Source organism: Meriones unguiculatus, chromosome 6 (assembly GCF_030254825.1).
Source record: "Meriones unguiculatus strain TT.TT164.6M chromosome 6, Bangor_MerUng_6.1, whole genome shotgun sequence".
NCBI lineage: Eukaryota > Metazoa > Chordata > Mammalia > Rodentia > Muridae > Meriones > Meriones unguiculatus.
This window is the reverse complement of record NC_083354.1, coordinates 137025787-137044825: the sequence shown is the minus strand read 5'-3', so window position 1 is coordinate 137044825 and position 19039 is coordinate 137025787. Positions and strand designations below refer to the sequence as shown.

Below are 19039 nucleotides of genomic sequence, written 5' to 3'. Positions count from 1 at the left end.
CATCTGAATGCTGTCTTCTTGTTGGTCAGGGGATTCTAAGAGAACCTTCCCCACAAAACTAAAGTCTTTTACTATTGCTTTTGGTTGTTTCCCAGAATTTGAAGGTAAACACTATTGCTGAGGACATCATACACTTAGGACACAAGACTTGATCGTGAACTAATCTACAATCTCCTCCATGAAGACCAGATTTCAGCATGTAAACAGTGGAAAGAGAAAAGCGATAGTCCTACAGAGCTGTAAAGCCTATGAACCACAGTAACCAGCAGGAAATCTTCAACAGTGAAGTAGTGGCCCTTTATCTTGGGCATAAGCAACAACTGTCTAATTGGTCTTAAGCTCAACTCAATAAAAGGTAATTCATGCTTAATACTGCAAACCTTAGAAGAACCAAAACCAGGAGAATCTTCTACTGCATTTCTTTGAATCAAATAATTTCTGGCTTTATTTGAAAGAACTTTATATACACAAATAAGTATAGCTGTTTCCACTCTTCAAAAAAGTTTCTGTTTTGCAACAGTTGTAGACCATTACAGAGATTCACAACTTGTCAAAATGGACAGAATAATTGACTGTAGGCGGTCTAGCTCCAATTACAACATCTGCACCAGAACCGTTAGTTCTTAAACTCAGGAAACATCACAGAATTAGGGACAGAATATTGTAAGAGCCAGAAGACCAGGCTACCTGCTGTGATATAATGTTTTATAGATTAGACAGGAATGCTGTATCTATGAAATTCCAACAATATTGTTGCCTAAACATCATTTGAAATGCTAATATGAGTGCGGTAACTTTCACAAGGCCACTATTCTACATAAAGGCAATCAATGGGTTCTGTAAATGAAAGAATCTCTGTGTGTGTGCACATGTGTATATGTACATGTATGTGTGTGTGTGTTATAATAACTAAGATGAATGAGTTGATCCTCTTGCTTGGTGAGTTTGATCTCAGGCACATGGTACAGAAAACTAATTTCCCTGGTTAGTTCTCTGACTTCCACATGTTTGACATGGCATACGAGTGCCCACCACACAGACAGAACAAACAAATAATAAGTAGTATTTTTAAATTGACTCAGCAGGTTTTGCTTATATATTTGTGCACACAAATACAGGCTTATATATGGTTATATATACACATATATGAACAATATTTATGTAAGATAAAAGAAAAGGAGGCTAAAAACTTGACAGTGCGGTTGGCATGGGAGAAGTTGAAGAGAGGGTACCTGGAGTGGCTAGAGAGAGGTAAAGGAGAGGGAAAATTGATGTGATTCTATTTCAATTGAAAGCATATACCAAGAAGAAGCAGATGACAAGAAGGAAGAGGTCATGTGGTGGTTTGAAGGAGAATGGCTCCAGGGGCCCATATATTTGAATGCCTGGTTCCTTCTGGGTGAAACTATTTTGGAAAGAATTAAGAGGTGTAGCCATGTTGGAAAGGTGTGCCATTGTTTGGGGCTTTGAGGTTTCAAAAGTTCATGCCTTGCTCTCTGCCTCCGACTTGTGGTTCAGATGTAAACACTTAGTTACTGCTCCAGGGTCATGCCTTCCTACCTGCTGCTGTTCTTCCTGCCATGATGATCATGGACTCAACCTTTGAAACTATAATAAGGACCCAAAGAAATGCTTTCTTTTATACATTGCTTTGATTACACTGTCTTTTCATAACTACGAGACAGTAACTAAGACAGGTCATGATTCTGAGACAGAGTTCAAGAAAATAAGAGAAGTTTGAGAAAGGGAGGTATAAATGACAGAAATGACAGCATGAATACAGCATGAGATTCTCAAAATACTAAGGTGAAAATCAAACAAAATGAAGCAAAGGACTTGGGACTGCATGGTTAAGAGTGTTTACTGTTCAGGCAGAGGACCCAGGTTCAGTTCCCACCACCCACATGGTGGCCTTCTGTGTTTTCATCTCAATGGAGATGCTATGCCTGTTGGATTCATTGGGTGTCAGCATGCAACATAGTCCTCATAGACTCATGAATTAATTCACTGATACAAATATCGAAGGGCTAATTGTTGTTGTTAGAGACAAAATGAAAGGTAAAATTAAGAGCGCCACAACTATCTGTTTCCACCCTGTTTTCCCACTCCTGGTTCTGAGGGTATATTTTTCTGTAAGTGACTCATCCTGCATTAAAAAAAATGCTATATACGCTTCATTTTAAATTCACTTAATTCCAGTTTCCAGATCCTTATTCCAGAGAGACTCTTAGTGTTCCAGGTCAGAAACTTAAGGGCCATCTAAGTAAAGAGGAAGGGGATTTCATTCATTGTGGGTAACCACATCAGCCCATTAAGCAGAAGCTCCTGAACTATAGACATAGTCAACTCTCTGTACCTCATTCCACCCAAATTTTAGGAATATTCCCTGGCTTAGCAATACCTCAGAGATAAAGAACTCAAGGAAAGCAGTGCTAAAATTGTGTTAATTCAATTTAAAGATACAATGACCAGAAATTAAATTATCTTTAGTTTAGTGAAATTAAAACAATGTATTTATTAATATTGTGTAAACCAGAATTTGTTCTTCTTAGCCCATTAGCCTATTATTGACATTAAATTTTACATTATAAGAGAATGGAGTAATAATAACAGAATTATATATGAGTATATGAGTCCCTTTTTTGTTTGTTTGTTTGTTTTGTTTAGTTTTCCAAGACAGGGTTTCTCTGTGTAGCTTTGGCTGTCCTGGACTTGTTTTGTAGACCAGGCTGGCCTTGAACTCACAGAGACACACCCGCCTCTGCCTTTTAAGTGCTGGGATCACAGATGTGTGCCACCTAGCCCAGCCCCACGAGTCCCTTTAAAACAACTTCAGCTTTGATTCTTGACCTGAGTTCCTAAAATGTTTATTTGTATAGTTTTAGGGCACACACATTAACTTCTGATGTAGAGATGTAAGCTCTGTATTTTATTCATGATATGCTATTATTTCAGAATAAATTTATTTCCTAAGATCTTTGAGCAAAGCAGACACTTAGGAGAGGTGCTAGTAGTATGCTTCAAGTCCTAGACAGGAGAAGCTCATTGTCTTGTATTTTTATTGCTAGGATGAAGTCTATGACTAAGCAACTTGGAGAACAAAGGGTCTGTTTCATCTTCCAGTTTTAGGTAACAGTCATCACTAATTAAAGTAAGGCAGGAGCCTGGAGGAAGGAATTGAAGCAGAACCCTTAAAGACAGACTTATTTTCTGGCTTGCTGTCGACACTCTTATCTTCCAAGCTCACACAGTACAGCTCACTGATCTCTCAGCATTCAACAGCTTTTCTACCCCGAAGTTTCAAAATACTTTTACAATCCTCCACAAAATAATATAGACTACGATCAGATTTGTTAAAGCCAAGCCAATTCCTGGTACCAATTTCTGTTTTAGTTAGGGTTTCTATTGCTGTGATGATTAGAACGACAACAACAACAAAAACACTGAAAGAAACATGGAGAAGAAAACATTTATTTAGCTTATAGTTCCACATCACAGTCCATCACTGAGGGATTTCAGAACAAGAACTCATGACAATAACCTAGAGGAAAAAGCCTGGGGAGTTCTATTTTCTTGGGTGCCTTTTCATGGCTTGTTCAGCCTGCTTTCTTACAGAACCTAGGATCATCATCCCAGAGATGGCTCTGCCCAAAGTGACCTGGGATCTCCCACACCAATCATTAATCAAGACACATACCACAGACTTGCCCATGAGCAAATCTGGAGAAGACATTTCATCAATTGAGTTTTTTCTTCCATAATGAGTGTTGTTTGTGTTAAGTTAATATAAAATTAGCCAGTACTCTTATAATTTTTCTTTGCGAGTTCAAAAAAAAAAAAAAAAACACCTAAAGAAACTAATCAAGAAGGAGGACTCTGGCTAACATGCTCAATCCTCATTCAGAAAGGCAAAGAGGATGGACATCAGAAGAGGGAGAAAACAGGAAGCAGGACAGGAGCCTAAAACAGAGGGCCTCTGAAGGGTTCTACCCTACAGGGTATCAAAGCAGATGCTGGGACTTATAGCCAAACTTTAGGCAGAGTGCAGGGAATCTTATGAAAGAAGGAAGACATAGAAAGACCTGGAGAGAACAGGAGCTCCACAAGGAGAGCAACAGAACCAAAAAAATCTGGGCACAGGTGTCTTTTCTGAGACTGATACTCCAACCAAGGACCATTCATTGAGATAACCTAGAACCCCTGCACAGATGTAGTCCATGGCAGTTCATTGTCTAAGTGGGTTCCATAATAATGGGAACTGGTACTGTCTTTGATATGAACTGATTGGTCTGCTCTCTAATTACTTCCCCTGAGTGGGGAACAGCCTTACCAGGCCACAGAGGAAGACAATGCAGCCAGTCCTGATGAGACCTGATAGACTAGGGTCAGAAGGAAGGAGAGGAAGACCTCCCCTATCAGTGGACTTGGGGAGGGGTGTAGGTGGAGAAGGGGGAAGGGCGGTGTGATAGGGAGGGGAGGAGGGAGGGAGCTATGGGGAGGATACAAATACACTGTAATAAAAATTAAAATAAAAAAACACATCATCACGTTCATCTCTAAAATCCCATAATGAAGTTCATGTTGAGACACTATAAGTGCAAATCAGACAAATCAACTGGCAGTATTTATTGCAATACTCACTTGTGTCTCAATTAAGTTTTAGATCCTAAAGGCAGAGATGCTTGGAAAGTTAATGATTGTTACTAATTCTTTTTTCCTACAGCTAAGTGTATAATCAGCCATATTCAGGGCTGGCTTTCTCAGGAATCTTAGCACTAGTTCCTGAAATTCTCAGACATACTGAGCCCATCTATCTTGCTCATAAGACTCAGGATGATCAACCAAGCCAATGGTTGGCTAGACAATGGGAAAAATTAGAAAATCTCATTTTTGAGAGATTCCAATTCCAAATAGTCTAAATGAACTGGGAATTTAGAACTTATTAGAATTCAGGAAATCCTCCCATAGCCATCGTCCTTTAACATGTTATCAATATATGAACCAGCTGAGATGAACTTTAGTCTATGCAGCTCAAAATATGTTTCAAAAGAGGGAATGCTGAAGAAGCATGCATTCCTCCCTCCCCCCACCTTCCTCTTCACCTGGCTTTGTGCTATTAGAGCCAGGAATCTTAGTCACTCATTTGCTTAATATAGAAGAGAAGGAAAACTGATGTTTCTGTATTGTGAGGATATTTTCTTGTTTGTTTTCTTTTTTATACTCATAATACAGAAATGACGTTTAGTCCCTAAGGTTGAGGGCATAACATGTTCATCAGGAGGCAAACCTACAGGTGAAGAGTGAAGCTCTGGAATCAACTTTTCTGGACCACACTTACTTGGGTGTAGCCATACCTCTTACTTGGGTGACCTTAGTGTCTTTGAATAAGAATGGCTCCCATAGACTTACTTTTGAATGCTTAAGGAGTGCCATCAGGAAGTGTGGCCCTTTTGGAATAGGTTGGAGGAAGCGTATCTATCATTGGAAGTGGGTTTGGGGATTTCAAATACCTAAGTCAACCCAGTGGTTCTCTCTCTTCCTTCTGCCTATCAATTTGGATGTAAACTCAGCTACCTCTCCAGCACCATGTCTGCCTGTTCACTGCCATGCTTCCTGCCATGCTTCCTACCATGATGATAATGGACTAAACCTCTGAACAGTAAGCTAGCCCCAATTAAATGTTTTCCTTTATAAGAGTCGCCGTGGTCAGGGTGCAATTGAAACCGTAATTAAGACACTTGGATAAGCTACTTAATTTCTAAGTATGAATGCTCTTCATGTGGGCATAACATTGGTGCACAGAACTGTTTACAGGACTGAATGAGAATATAAACCATAGCCTTTGTTGCTTCCTCTTTCTCTATCTCTACTTCTCCCTCCCTGCCTCCCCTCCCCCTTCTCCTTCTTTTTCATAGGACACACACACACACACACACACACAAACACTTTGAAACTGTTGGTATATTATTATTATTGCTTAATTACTTGCTGCTGTTAGTGTTAATGAGGTTCAAACTCTCCAAAGTCAGGCCCTCGCTCACCTTCCCTGCTTCCTGCAAGTCCTTTGTTGTACTTACTCTGTCTCAGCTCCACTGAAACTGGATGATGTTTTAGTCCCACATTCTATTATCCTAGCTTCTTTTCTGCAAGCATGCTGCACTGTGGGTTGTCATTCAGCACTCGCCAGGCACAGTGTATTTTCTATTAAGCCCCTGCCAGGGAAAATGGAGCACTGCTTCGCTTGTGTCCCCAGACAAACATTTTGTACAAAGTTCTTCATTATTCTTCCTCTACTTCTTAATCTAGATATAAACCTTTCAAGGGCAAGGAAAATGTGTTAGAAACTCTGATATTAGCTCTGAAACTAGCTACTCTTGGTTGCATTGAAGATATTTAGAAGAATGCATGTTGAATTAATGTTGGCTTGAAGACCCAGTATAGTAATTGTGAAGTCATAAAAGGCTATTTAAAGTGCTGTCACAGGAATCGACTCTGTGACCTCTTTTGGCAGCAAATCTAATTTATTACTGTAAATGGCATAAAGTAATTGCCATTATTTGTTCAAAAGTCATTGTCTTTTAATCACATCTACTTATTTGAACCAAGGGACATGTTTATATTAACAAAATGAAGTTTTGAATATACTTCATTTTGATTGGACTAGCAGCATCATTTAATGTCCTCCAAAGTTTTCTTTCCATATTTCCTTTTTTTCTTTCTCTATTCTTTTGATTTATATATAATGTAGTGCTCTGATTAATGCTTTTCAGTCTCTTTGATCAATTAAATGAGCAGTAATTGAAAAAATATAAAACTAATAGATATCTATTTTTCTTCTTTGGTAAGTTTTACTTAAATGTACTATAGTGTCCTATATAAATATTCATTTCTATTGTTCAAATAAATACATTATACAGAAAACAAGTAACATATTGTAATATACCAAAATTTTGGACCCATGAGGTGTCATGAAGAGTAAAGTGTTTTCTGTCATGAACCCAAAGACCCAAGTTTGAGCCCCAGAAACCAAAAGGCATAGCAAAGAATTGTTCTCTGACCTCCACACACTTGTGAACACAAACACACACATACTCATTCACACACATATGCACTCACACTCACACATACTAAACAAATCTTAAAAACATTACATTAAAGAAATGATAAAATTGATGGCTCAGTATTTAAGAGCTGGTTTGGGCTTCTTTCCCAAAGACTCAGGTTTAATTCCCAGCATCCACTTGGCTGGTCACAACCCTCTGTAACTCCAGGTGCAAGAAATCTGAACCTGGTACATTCTTTTGATCTCAATGGGTAACAGGCACACAAGAAGTGTGCAGATACACATGTACTAGGTATACAATATTTTTTTTCTTGTCTGTAGAGAAATTTTAATTTAGAACATGGCTGCTCTGTCTAGAGATCACATCCAAAGACCTTCTAGGTCTGTGTGATCCCACTGAAATACAGAAATGCCTTTAATCCCAGGAGACAGGAGCAGGCAGAGACAGGAACTGAAGGCCAGCCTGGCATACAGCAAGTTTCATGTTAAAAAAAAAAAAAGAAAGAAAAAAAAGAAAACAACAACTACAAAAACCTTAGGTTCAGGAGAGGTGGTGCACACCTTTAATCAAAAATGATGAATTTAAGAAAGCGCCCATGTTTGAAAGTAATGTCTAATTGAGTGGCAAAAAAAAAAAAAAGTAACAAACCAGAGAAAATCTTGACAGAATAGGTTACATCTAATTCTAAGGAGAAGAGAGAGAAAAGGGAAGCTACTTAACAAGCTATGTAGAGAAAGGGAAGAGGGAAGTTTTACTGGGAGAGTTTCCACAGAGAGAGGTTGAAGGCAGAATGAGGCAGAAGATTAGAGCAGAGCTGGAGTTAGTTTGAGGCCAAGCAGAGTAATTCAGAGCTTAGAGAACAGCCAGAATGAATAAATTAGTTGGGAAATAGTTTGAGCCAGAACAGCTGAGTTGATCCAGCTGACTTTGTGGTCAGAAAGAACAAGAAAAGGTGAGATTTTTAAGCAGTAATTCTCAGAATCTAAAAACAATCTAAGCCTAGGTTAGATTGATATTAGAAGCTTCCAGGAGGTAGGCCTAGGTTAGAAGACAGAGGGTGGCCCTTCATGCCTAATACAGACCCTGCAGGTGCTTTGCTGGAGGTCAGTACTCACACACCTGGGTGAATGGCAGAACAGTGGTCAGCAGCATTGGCAGACTGACCTACAGTCAAGCTCTGGATTGTCCAGAAGTTTGTGGGGGCTTCTCCAAGTACAATTGAAGGTCATTGCTGAAAACTAAGATCTTCTTTGCATAGGGTGGAGTATTTCCAGGAATTCCCAGGTGCTTGCTGAGCAGGTTTTCTTATCTGGAAAGGGTCATGCCTGTGATCTTTCTCTGAGAGATAATTGAAGCTCCTTATAAGATCTGGGGTACCCAGATCAGGTGAAGAAACAACCCCATTGAGATAAGGGAGTCTGGCTTAACAGATCAAACTCAATTGTTTTTCAGGAAATGCCAGACTTCAACCTTAAGAGCAGGGTTCCACAGGAGGCAATAAGCCTTCAGACCACAATTGTAACAGGAGAATAAAAGTTCCTTTTATACTTGTCCTTGAATATGAATTATTTGTTTCTGACCTTTCATCTTTGATTGTATACAATTGTTGACTTTTCAACTTAGAGGGTTTTAAAATATAAGGTCAGGACCTTATCTAAAATTTAAACATGACTTGCTCCAAAAGGCTAGTGTTCCTGGACTACTCCCTCCTCTTTAATAACATTTTTATATCAATAATTATAAATGAAACATCACATGCATTGTGAAAAAAATATTCATGTGTGGTCTTACCATTTCAGCATCCGTAAACATGAGACAACATAGTTCAACAGAAGAAATTCTAGCAACTACAGCACTCTCATTATTCTTTTGTTATTTGAGGCATTATCAATATTGAAAATAGGTACCCAAGTAGAATACTGTTTAAGGTGATGCCCAGGAAGCCATATACAATTGAGTCTACAATTATCAAATATGGCTTTATGATATTGGGTTTGCATTTGACTGTGAACCCCAGTACTTCCCAATTCTCAATACATATGAGGGGCTTGAATTATCATTATGGTGAAAAGCGAGGAAAAGAAAACTTCCCCCAGAGTACTGCTTAGAGTGTGTCGCCAGCAACACTCTAAATAAATGATACAAATTATGATATGGCATAGTTCCATTTTCTGGTACTTTTGAAAAAAAATAATGTGTAGGTGATTTCACTTTTATAATAAGAGAGAACACTTCTTTATACTTGTATTTTCTAAAACTGTCCTTGAACCAATATTAGATCGTATACCTTGGGAAAGGGAACACTAAATTTAAGAGAAAGTTAAATTATCTTGTTTTTGTTTTTGTTTAAGGCTGTTAACAGAACTTTATTAACAGAAACTGGGCAAGCTGACCTAATGTAGCTGCATGACCCCAGAGGCCTGGCCCCTTGTGAAATGTGCAAAATGCTCTTCCCAGTTCCAGAGAGAACCCAGGAGGAATGCTATGTTCTATGCCATGTGGGGAGTGAATAGAGATTTGTTTATTCCTTCTGAGGATCCCTGTGGAGCTGGGGTGTCTGAGTGCAAATGGTCCCAAAGCCAGGTGCAGTTGCACCCCTGTACCCAGGGATAAACTCCTGACTCCAGGTCCTGACCAAGCTTGGAGTCTTTAAAAGCTGATGACAGGCAGAAGTAGCACCTGTGGCATCCTATCCTAGACCCACCAGGGCAGGAGATCTGGCTGAACATAAAGGTTCAAGATTATACCAAAACAAGAGAGAAAGAAGAATAGAAAAATCAAGATCCCTCCAAGGCCCATGAGTTGCCAAAATTTTCAAATGACACTGATGTGCTACAGCCTAGGGAGAAAGAACCAAATACTCCAACAGAAAAGTTAATCAGAGAATAGCCCCAGAGGCAGACCCCTGGGTGGTGCTTGGGCAGCTGCAGAAGAGAGCACTACAGAATCTCAGGGCCCTTGCATAGTGACATACTCACCAAACCCAGCATCAGCAGGGCAGGGCTGTGCTCAGGGTCCAGAGAATTTTTAACCCGTCCACCCAGACTGGACTCTTCCTGAGTATTCCACCTACACATCCTGGGTGTATGCCCTGAGGCTTGGCCGAGTGTAGACAAAACCTAGAGGACAGATGTTGATGCTGTCCTAACGTGTGGAGGACCGAGAGTGAGCAGGCAGGGAGGGGGTCTTCAGAAGTAGACACTGAGGGTCAGCATGAGGCTACAGAGTGGGCAGTTGCAGTGGTAATAGACAGGTGGTGCATGAGGATCTAAGTGCAGCCTGGCACAGGCACAGGTGCCGACAGGGCACAAGCAGTATGCTCTCGCTCTGGTCCTGGCAGATAACACACTTCTTCCGCTTTCCTTCAGCAACTTCTATGGGTCTTGCCCAGCTCTAGGCTCATCCTCATTAAGTGTCTCGGCCGCCAGCAGCTGCTCCTCCTCTTCTGCTTCAGGAAGAGTAGCCTATGCCTGGATCCTGGCTGAGAACACACCCCTGGAGCCACCCTGGGGGGAAGGGAGCCAGGCTCCAGTGCTCCTCCCAGATTCGGCCAGATGGCCAGCTGTAGGCTTCAGTTCCAGACCCTGTGCCAGGCCTTCAGACCCAGTGCAAGGTGAAACAGCAGTACAACATTTTGGAGCTGGTGGTAGCACAGGTGGGCATGAAAGCTCCTGTGGCTCTGGGTGAAAGACAGCCAAAGTTAGTGCCAGCACATAAGCCAGCAGCACCAAAGCAGTGAGATGGAAAAGCACAAAGCTGGCCGCAGGTGGACAGCTGAGGCCAGCTGCTCCAGTACTAGTTGGCAGGGGATCCACAGAATGGGCAAAGCCTCAGCACTGCTGGAAATGCGAGCAAGGAAAGCAGCAACTATGCCTGTCATCCTCCACAGAGGCCCTGTCATAGCATCCCACAGGGCCAGCACACGGGAGAAGAAGTTCTGAACCCCAATGAGGCAATGAGGCTAACCAGACTATTGATCACATAGGGCATCAGGCTCATGGCAATGGCACAGATATCACTTAGTGCAGCAAAGTATGGCCCATTGAAGACCGTGTTCAGGATGCCCCTGTTCAGTATTTCCCTGTTCCTCAGAGCTCTGTGAGAGGCCAATTGCCCCAGTGGATCTAAGCTCCTCAAGTCAGAGCAGCAGATAAAGAGAAGAATACACAAGGCCTGTAATCCTCCAAAGGTAGATCAGACGAATGCTTCAACCAAGGCCAGTAAATAAAGCAAGACTTCTTGGCCCAACAGCAGAAGTCTAGTCAGCACTGTGTGGCAGTTATAGATGAAGGCCAAAAGCTAGGCTAAGGTAGCCAGGATAGAGGACACCAGCAGCAAGTTGAGATCCAGCACCAAGGCCAGCAAGTCGAACACCAGACCCACTCCATTCACGACCAGGTACACAGCCTCCATGATAAGGCTGTGGAGTTCAGGACAAAAGAATGGCTGCCTCCTCAGGGAAGGCGGTGTCAAGATTGCCTGTGTTGTGGGGAGTTCCGGGTTAATTTGGAAGGGATATGAACGGGAACCAAGGTCTAAAGAAATGGCCTGGAAGGAAGAGGGAAAGGAGTCCTGATGGACCACAGGCTCTCTGGGAGCAAAGAGAAGGAACCTCTTTAAAGCGACAGGGAGTCTGGACTGGAGGAAGCACCTCAGCTTTAGAAGCCTGGAGCAGCATAGAAGTCTGGCAAAGGGCCACACAAGGAGGAAACCTGGCAGTATGGGACGGGGTCTGGAAAGGACAGGCCAGGGCCGGATGGGGCCAACACAGGCTGGGTGCGAGCTCCTTGTCCAGCCATGCAGGTGCCCCTGTTCCTTCCCAACCCCTGTCCTCCAGCTCCAGGCAACGGAAAGGGGGAGCAGGACAGGGAGTCAGCCTTAGCAAACCCCAGCTGTGGACTGGACTCCACTGGGTGCCGTCGTCTTGTGTGCAAGGCCCGGGGCAAGCCACATTATCTGTATTTTACGCTTACATAACTGAAGACTTTGTATAACTCCACAATAAAATTAGGAAAAAAATTAACTTCAGTAATGCAAAGTTTAAAGTTTTATGAAACATGACATTGGAGCAACAGGTATGTGCACGAGTATTTATGTGTGTAGGTGTATATGTGTGTTTAAGTGTGCAAGGCATCTAACAGCTTTAGTGGCCTAAGGGTAAGCAACTTACTGATTCTATAAAGAAAACATATTTTAGATAGGACACAAGTTTATGTTGTGCAATTTAAGGAGGCATTATCTTATGGTGACATCTCAATCTTTTCCTCATTTAACATGTACTCTGTAAGATAAAGATGTTTGTTCTGATAAATTGGTCACACACACACCAGTAACCCAGGTGCTGATTGAAGAGAGGAATGCTGAGTCAGAAAAATTACAGTAGAAGCTGCTCCTAGCTATACTGACAGACAGTCTCTAAATTTTAAAAGGATATTTCTTGTCTAGAGTGACTGAATTCCAGGGAGTCACCTTCCCTTCTTTTAATTAATTGTAATCTTATTCATAATAAAATGACTAATTCAAGAAATTGTGAAAAGAGTTCCCTTTACTTAATATGAACCAGGAGTGTCTGCTGAAATGGAAAATGAAACATGTTCTAGCCATTTGACGTTACTTTGCTTACCATCCATTCAATTGAAACTTTCAGACAATTCAGTAACTTTGTTTTACTTTATGTTTTCTCCATGGACACAATTTATAATACAAATAAAATACACAATAAAACAGTATTGTGTATGAAATATGTGTATTTAGTAATCAAGATTTACCTACTCCCTTAGAGTTTTACAGAATTCATTCTTTAAAAATTACATGAAATACCCAACATTGCTGGTATTTTATATGTGTTTCGATATATATGCCTGAGAACTATAAAAACAAACAAACATGTATTGGAAAGTACTGGAAAGAGGAATACTGTATGAAAAAGATGCAGGGTGGTAAGGTGACGTGTGTGACCTCTTACCATTCTTTGCTCATTTAACAGTGTGTGTAGCGCACTCAGTACGTTTAATTAATCTCTTGGTTATCTACCTTTCAACAGACTTAGAATGTGGTAACTCAAGCACCTGGTGGCACAGTGGACTAGTGCAACCGTCCCAGCTTCCCGTGCTATGTTCTCAGCAGTGTGAGTACGCGTTCACTTTTTCCAGTTATCCTGGTGGCTTGCAATGAATTCAGCTGGAGCTTAAAGATATCTTATTTTGGAAAATTATAAGCTAAAACTCATTCAAAGTGTAATAAATTTAGATTATCTGATCTGAGGAGATGTTTCACAGAATCAGAATTAATGCTATTTGAAAGTTACAGCATGAAGTAATTTCTATGGTGAAATAATATTCTGCCATTCAACCATATGTGAAATCCTTAAAGTTCTACACTCTGTAGGTGTCTTTGGGTTCCTAGAAAGACATAAATATTTTATTTAAAATATGTTGTGCTACATTCTGAAAAGTTCTTGAAATGTCTTTGATAGATATAATTTACAATGGAATTTTAAGTTTACCAGACCCTTTTTTTTTCTATTTTGTTCTGTAGTATCTACCTATTGAAACTGTGTTTAATGATTTTAACTAAATAATAGCTAAATCATGAAATCAAATCATTTAGAGGACTTATATGCTTTAATAAGTTCAGTTAAAAAAAGATGAAAAGTGAATAGTGCAGAGATATGTACTTCTTACTATTCATTTCAGAGGACTGAAAATAAAATTAAGTCTGACTCATTGTGATGTTTTTGCCTCAAAAGTATTATGTAACATCAAGTATTATGTAAAAATAAATGATACTAATATTTAAAGAACACTTAAAAGATAGAAATTTGAATGTTTATTTATAGTGAAATGATAAATGTTTGAGGCAATATATATGCTTAATCTGCTTTCAACATAGCAAAAGTTATAAAAATATAAAAACCACATACTATCAACTAAATGGGTATCATTCTATATGTCAATTAGAAACAAAAGGAAAACAGGTGTAAAAGGAAGGTACTTACTCACAGGAATGGGTAGAAATGAGGCATCCCAATCCCTTCTCCAGAAGAAAGTAAGCCTGGCACTGTAGCACTGTCATTATTCTAACCCAAACTTACAGCATCCTCAAGCCATCAGGATCTACACACCAGGTTCCAGGAAGCCTGGGATTCAGGTTCTGGTCCTTTGTGCTTCATTCTGCCAGGCTTTTTCTGGGCAGCTTCTGCAAGAGGTTAGTAGACCTGACATTCATAGAGTAGAAACTCCTGAGACTTGTTCCTGCTGCACAGGAGCAGGACTCTGGAAGCCTGATTAGATTTTGAGAATTGGAGATGGTAGTAGGTAGGTTATTTGCATCCCCTCCCAGAAAACTGAGAGCATTTGGCATAACACATATTCTTTATTTTTATTTTTATTTTTTATATTAATTACAGTTTATTCACTTTGTATCCCAGCTGTAATAAAACATATTCTTATACACACTATGGTCCTGTAAGACAGTGTTTCAATCACAAATATAATGCAAGAATGGATACATACTGTAACAGAAGAGAATTGTTTAATATCTATACAGTCCAGGTTCACTTCTAACATAGTAATTATCTGTGTGTGTAGAGTATGTATGTATATTATATAAACATATATGTTTTATATGCATCTATATACATATACATATATGTATCCTATACAAATATACACACATCCATATTTTTGTGTATATGCACATATATGTCTATATATAAAAGTGAATTTGCTTATGATACCATTAAAATTATAAAATGAAGAAGGTGAAATATATATCAATGGTGTGTTTAATTTTATGCTCTATAATCTAAATATAGTTTTTTTAATATAAACACTGGGTTTATATTAAACATTTTCATACAATTTGGTTTTTCTTCACACTAACTCTTTGAAATCTAATGTGTACTTACAGCACATCTCAGTTAAGATACTACTTTTTATTGTGTAGTATGTGTGTACTTCAGTGCGTGCGTGTGTGTGTGTGTGTGTGTGTGTGTTTATATGCAGGTACACACTTGCTTCCTTGTTTAGTATATAGAGGCCAGAGAACAACAGGAGTTTGCTTGTATGTTCCTCCCTGTTGAGGCAGGATTGTTGGTGCTGGGCTCCTAATTCCAGGATGGCTGGCCAGTGTTTTCCCATCTTGTAGTAATGTACTAGGATTATAAACCTGCTATCACTTTGGGTTTTTGTTTGTTTTGATTCTTTGTTTGTTTTGTTTTGTTGTTTGGGGATCAGATCAGGTACAAAGATTGAGTAGTAAGTGCTTTTCTTCTAAACCATCTAACTTGCCTTCAGATATCTTTTTAAAAATATTCTTGTTCATAATAAACAAGAAGATTAATAAACACAATTTTGACTACACATATTAAAAGTTCTTTGATAGCCTGTGGTAGCTCAGTATCCAAGTGGGTTCCCTAATAAGGAGTAAGGAGGACAGGAATTGCTTCTGACATGAACTCAATGTCTGGCTCATTGAACTTCCCCCCCCGACGCCCCCCCCAAGAGAGGAGCAGCCTTGCTAGGCCACAGATAAGGACATTGCAACCATCCTGAAGATACCTGATAAGCTAGGGCCAGATGGAAGGAGAGGAGGACACCCCCTCTCAGTAGACTCAGAAAGGGCAGGGAGGAGATGAGGGAGGGAGGGGAGGATTGGGAGGGAAAGAGGGAGAGGGCTGCAGCTGGGATACAAGTGAATGTATAAAATTATTCAAAAACTATATTTTAAAAAGTTCTTTGAATATATAAATAAAGTAAATTTTTAAAATTAACTTGTTCAGTTCTACCAATCAACCTTTCAGTTGAATTGTATTCCTAGCAATTACTTGTCACATGACCTTCAGCCCTACTAATCACATCTCACTACTCAACAGTAGCATGTGGCTAATGGCTACAGTCCTGTATAGCTCTGTTCCATAGGACTGTTGCTCTAAGGCTACAATTCAGCGATCCAGAGAGAAGAACAAGCTGACTTCAGAACACACAGAAAGAGCAAATAATTTTAGAGTTTCCATGAGTGAAAAAAAAGTTAAATCTTAAATCTCTGAGCTATAATGAGGAGCTGTAGAATTAATGAAAAATTCAGGCTACGAAGTTATACATGATCATGCAATGGTACATGATGCAATTGGAGAATTTTTAACTTTTGCTTTGACGTATATGTTCTGTTAAAACTGAAGAAATAAGCTTAAGGCTTATTTATATTTAAAATATAAAGTACAATATTAAAAATGTGTTTCAAAATATTCATTTAAGAATGAAAAATATAAGCTACAGACTTAAAGCTCACATCTTGGTTAAAATGCTCAGTAATGAACTAGTCAATTTAAAAGTGCATAAAATATCAGATTTTACCATATATTTGTATCTGGCTAGCAACCTTGATGAAATATCATTAAATACACATTGAAATGAAAATCTGGCATTATGAGATATTAGTAAGCATTAAGAGCCATGAAGACTTTCATTTATTGTTTTTGGGAATTCAAAGTGAGACAGACACTCTAGAAGAGTATGTATACTGTTCTAAAAGAGGTAAATATGGACGCTGTAGCCACAGTGTCTGTCCATTGAACCACTGTGATGTACACATGAGCAGCTGAGAAGAGGAAAGAACAGCCCATCAAGAGGGTATTAGAACTTTTACACCAGTGGTTCTCAACCTTCCTAATGCTGCAACCATTTAAAAGAGTTCCTCATGTTGGAAGACCCCTTACCCATAAAATTGCTTCATTTATACTTCCTAACTGTAATTTTTCTACACTTATGAATCATAATGTAAATATCTGTGCTTTCCAATGATCGTAAGTGACCCTGGTGAAACGATCATTTGATATTCAAAGAGTTCATGTCTCACAGGCTGAGAACTGCTTCTTTAAATAAAACATGCTCAAAATTTGAAATACAGTTTTTATTTGAACATTATTTTTAACTGCTATAAACTTTCTAAGATCACAAATGGGACTATCATAAATTAAAAATAATTTATACACACATTACATGACCCAGTAATTCCATTCCTATGTATTTACTCAAGTGAAGAGAAAACTCATTTTTACTTGAAATGTGTGTAAATATTTATAGTAACTTAATATTTATTCATCAATGTGGAAATAACCAAAATGTTGCTGAGTGAATTAACACATGCTTATAACTCCTACACTCAAGAGCCTGGTGAAAGAGAACATGTCTGAGGGCAGTGTGGAATATATACATAGTTCAAATTTGCCTCAGATAAACAAACAAACAAATACAAGCAAATGCTTTATTTAACTGTGAACTGAGGAATAAATGGGAATATCAGCACCACATTCTTCAACTATGGAAAGTATCTACTGATTTCATATATATATGTTTCAATACTGAGTAAAGAATCAAAGGCCGTGGGCCTGCTACACTGCGCTGAGCTGTATGCACAGGTCCCCATGTATAAATGCCGAATCCATCTGGCAAGGGAAAAAGGGAAGCCCCAAATGTCTCAGTATTTTCTGATATCAAGTATCTAAATTCCTGAAAAGGACAAAACTAAAATAGGAAGAAGCAGATCCATGGTTGCCTGGGATACATGCATAGGATAACAGGCTATGAATAACTTCATGATTGCATCAGGAAATATAGGGATGGCAAGACTGTTCTGTATGGTCTTTGACTGCTGGACAAATTATATCAAAAGATGCGGAACCCTAAAATACAAAGTTGAGCTATACAGAAAACAAATAAGGAAGTAAACAGAAGAGTCTCCAAAGTAGAGGGAAAACTGACAACGTTTCATAATTAATTGCAGAAATGAGCTATGATGAAGGGTAGCAGAGAGAAAGAATCAGTTTTGTTCTTTTGACAATAGTATTTTGACAAATCAGAATCTGAAGAGCATAAGGTTAAATACATGAAGAGTTGATGCATTTTATTTCTAGTGAATATTGTTCACCTCAAGGAGGTATAGATAGGTAGTGCTGAAATCATTTTTATATATAGGATAAAATATGTGTATAAATAAACCACTTGTAGAAGCAGCTTATGAGAGAGGAAGATATTTATAAAAAATGCCTGCTTTGTTAATATGCAAATAACAGCAACTATTGAAATAAGTCGCTATCAATTTTAAAAAGAGTATACAGAGGGTTTGGAGGTAGGAAAGGAAGACAAAAAATAAAATAAAAACATTAACTACCAATGTGAGTTCACTTTTGTTTCAGTCCACAGATATAGAAACATAGCCATGTGCACATATGGATACACACACATAGCACTAGCTATATCTGTGAAAAGTTCCTGGAAATGGGACAGGGTATGGCAACAGGTGCTCTGCCTGTCTGCATTTCAGTCTTCTAAGTAACATTTGCCTCTAAAACACAGCTAGACCTCCAGAAAGTGATAGCTGATTGTTGTCCAGGACAAGAAAAAATGCAAGACAGTTCTGAAACATTGCAGTGCCAACACGAAAACAAACAAACAAAAAGGGAGGAGGGTAGAAGATAAGTCACTGGGACATGCCAGAAGAACAAAAGTTAGTCTGTAACAATGAGTTTTTTAGTAACAAACAATCAGATTCAGCCTGCTACAAATAAATAATAGGAGATTACAGTTTAACTGAGAAAACATGATCCCTGAATTCACACTCAGATAATTTAGTGTAGAATAAATAATAGTAAAGACAAATATTCATTGCATAAAAGTCATGATTATTATACACAGTTATCTTTTCCACTCTCCTGGAAAGGAAGTTTAATTTTGTTTCTGAGTGTTGCCCAACTTGACAGCTTTCGTATAGAACAGCATATGGAGACAAGTGGTGGAGGGGCAAGCAGGTACCCTTCATGATGTTACCAACGTTAATATCTCTATTGATAAACCTTGTGGACACTCTCTACCCTAGGATGATGAGTTTAGGACATCACGCTTCTGTGACATCTGCTCTCAAGGCTCAAAACCTGAGTCTCCTAACAAACATCACAAAATTTAGATTGACTTGAA

General features: G+C 39.1%; 1 protein-coding gene and 2 pseudogenes across 2 annotated transcripts in view; 2 read left to right on the top strand and 1 right to left on the bottom strand.

The window, feature by feature from the left end:
* The window catches only part of Fut9 (fucosyltransferase 9), a 214343-nt gene that overhangs the window by 88645 nt on the left and 106659 nt on the right, over window positions 1–19039 (top strand). Inside the window, exon 2 of one of the 2 annotated variants that reach the window (XM_060386076.1) lies at window positions 13108–13191. The exons of the other annotated variant lie outside the window; for it this stretch is intronic. The gene's annotated coding sequence lies outside the window, so the exon portion shown is untranslated. The remainder of the gene's footprint in view (window positions 1–13107; window positions 13192–19039) is intronic. 2 annotated transcript variants of the gene reach the window in all.
* On the bottom strand, window positions 10284–11477 carry LOC110564689 (E3 ubiquitin-protein ligase RNF26-like; annotated as a pseudogene).
* The window catches only part of LOC110553543 (large ribosomal subunit protein uL14-like), a 295585-nt pseudogene continuing 289654 nt past the window's right edge, over window positions 13109–19039 (top strand).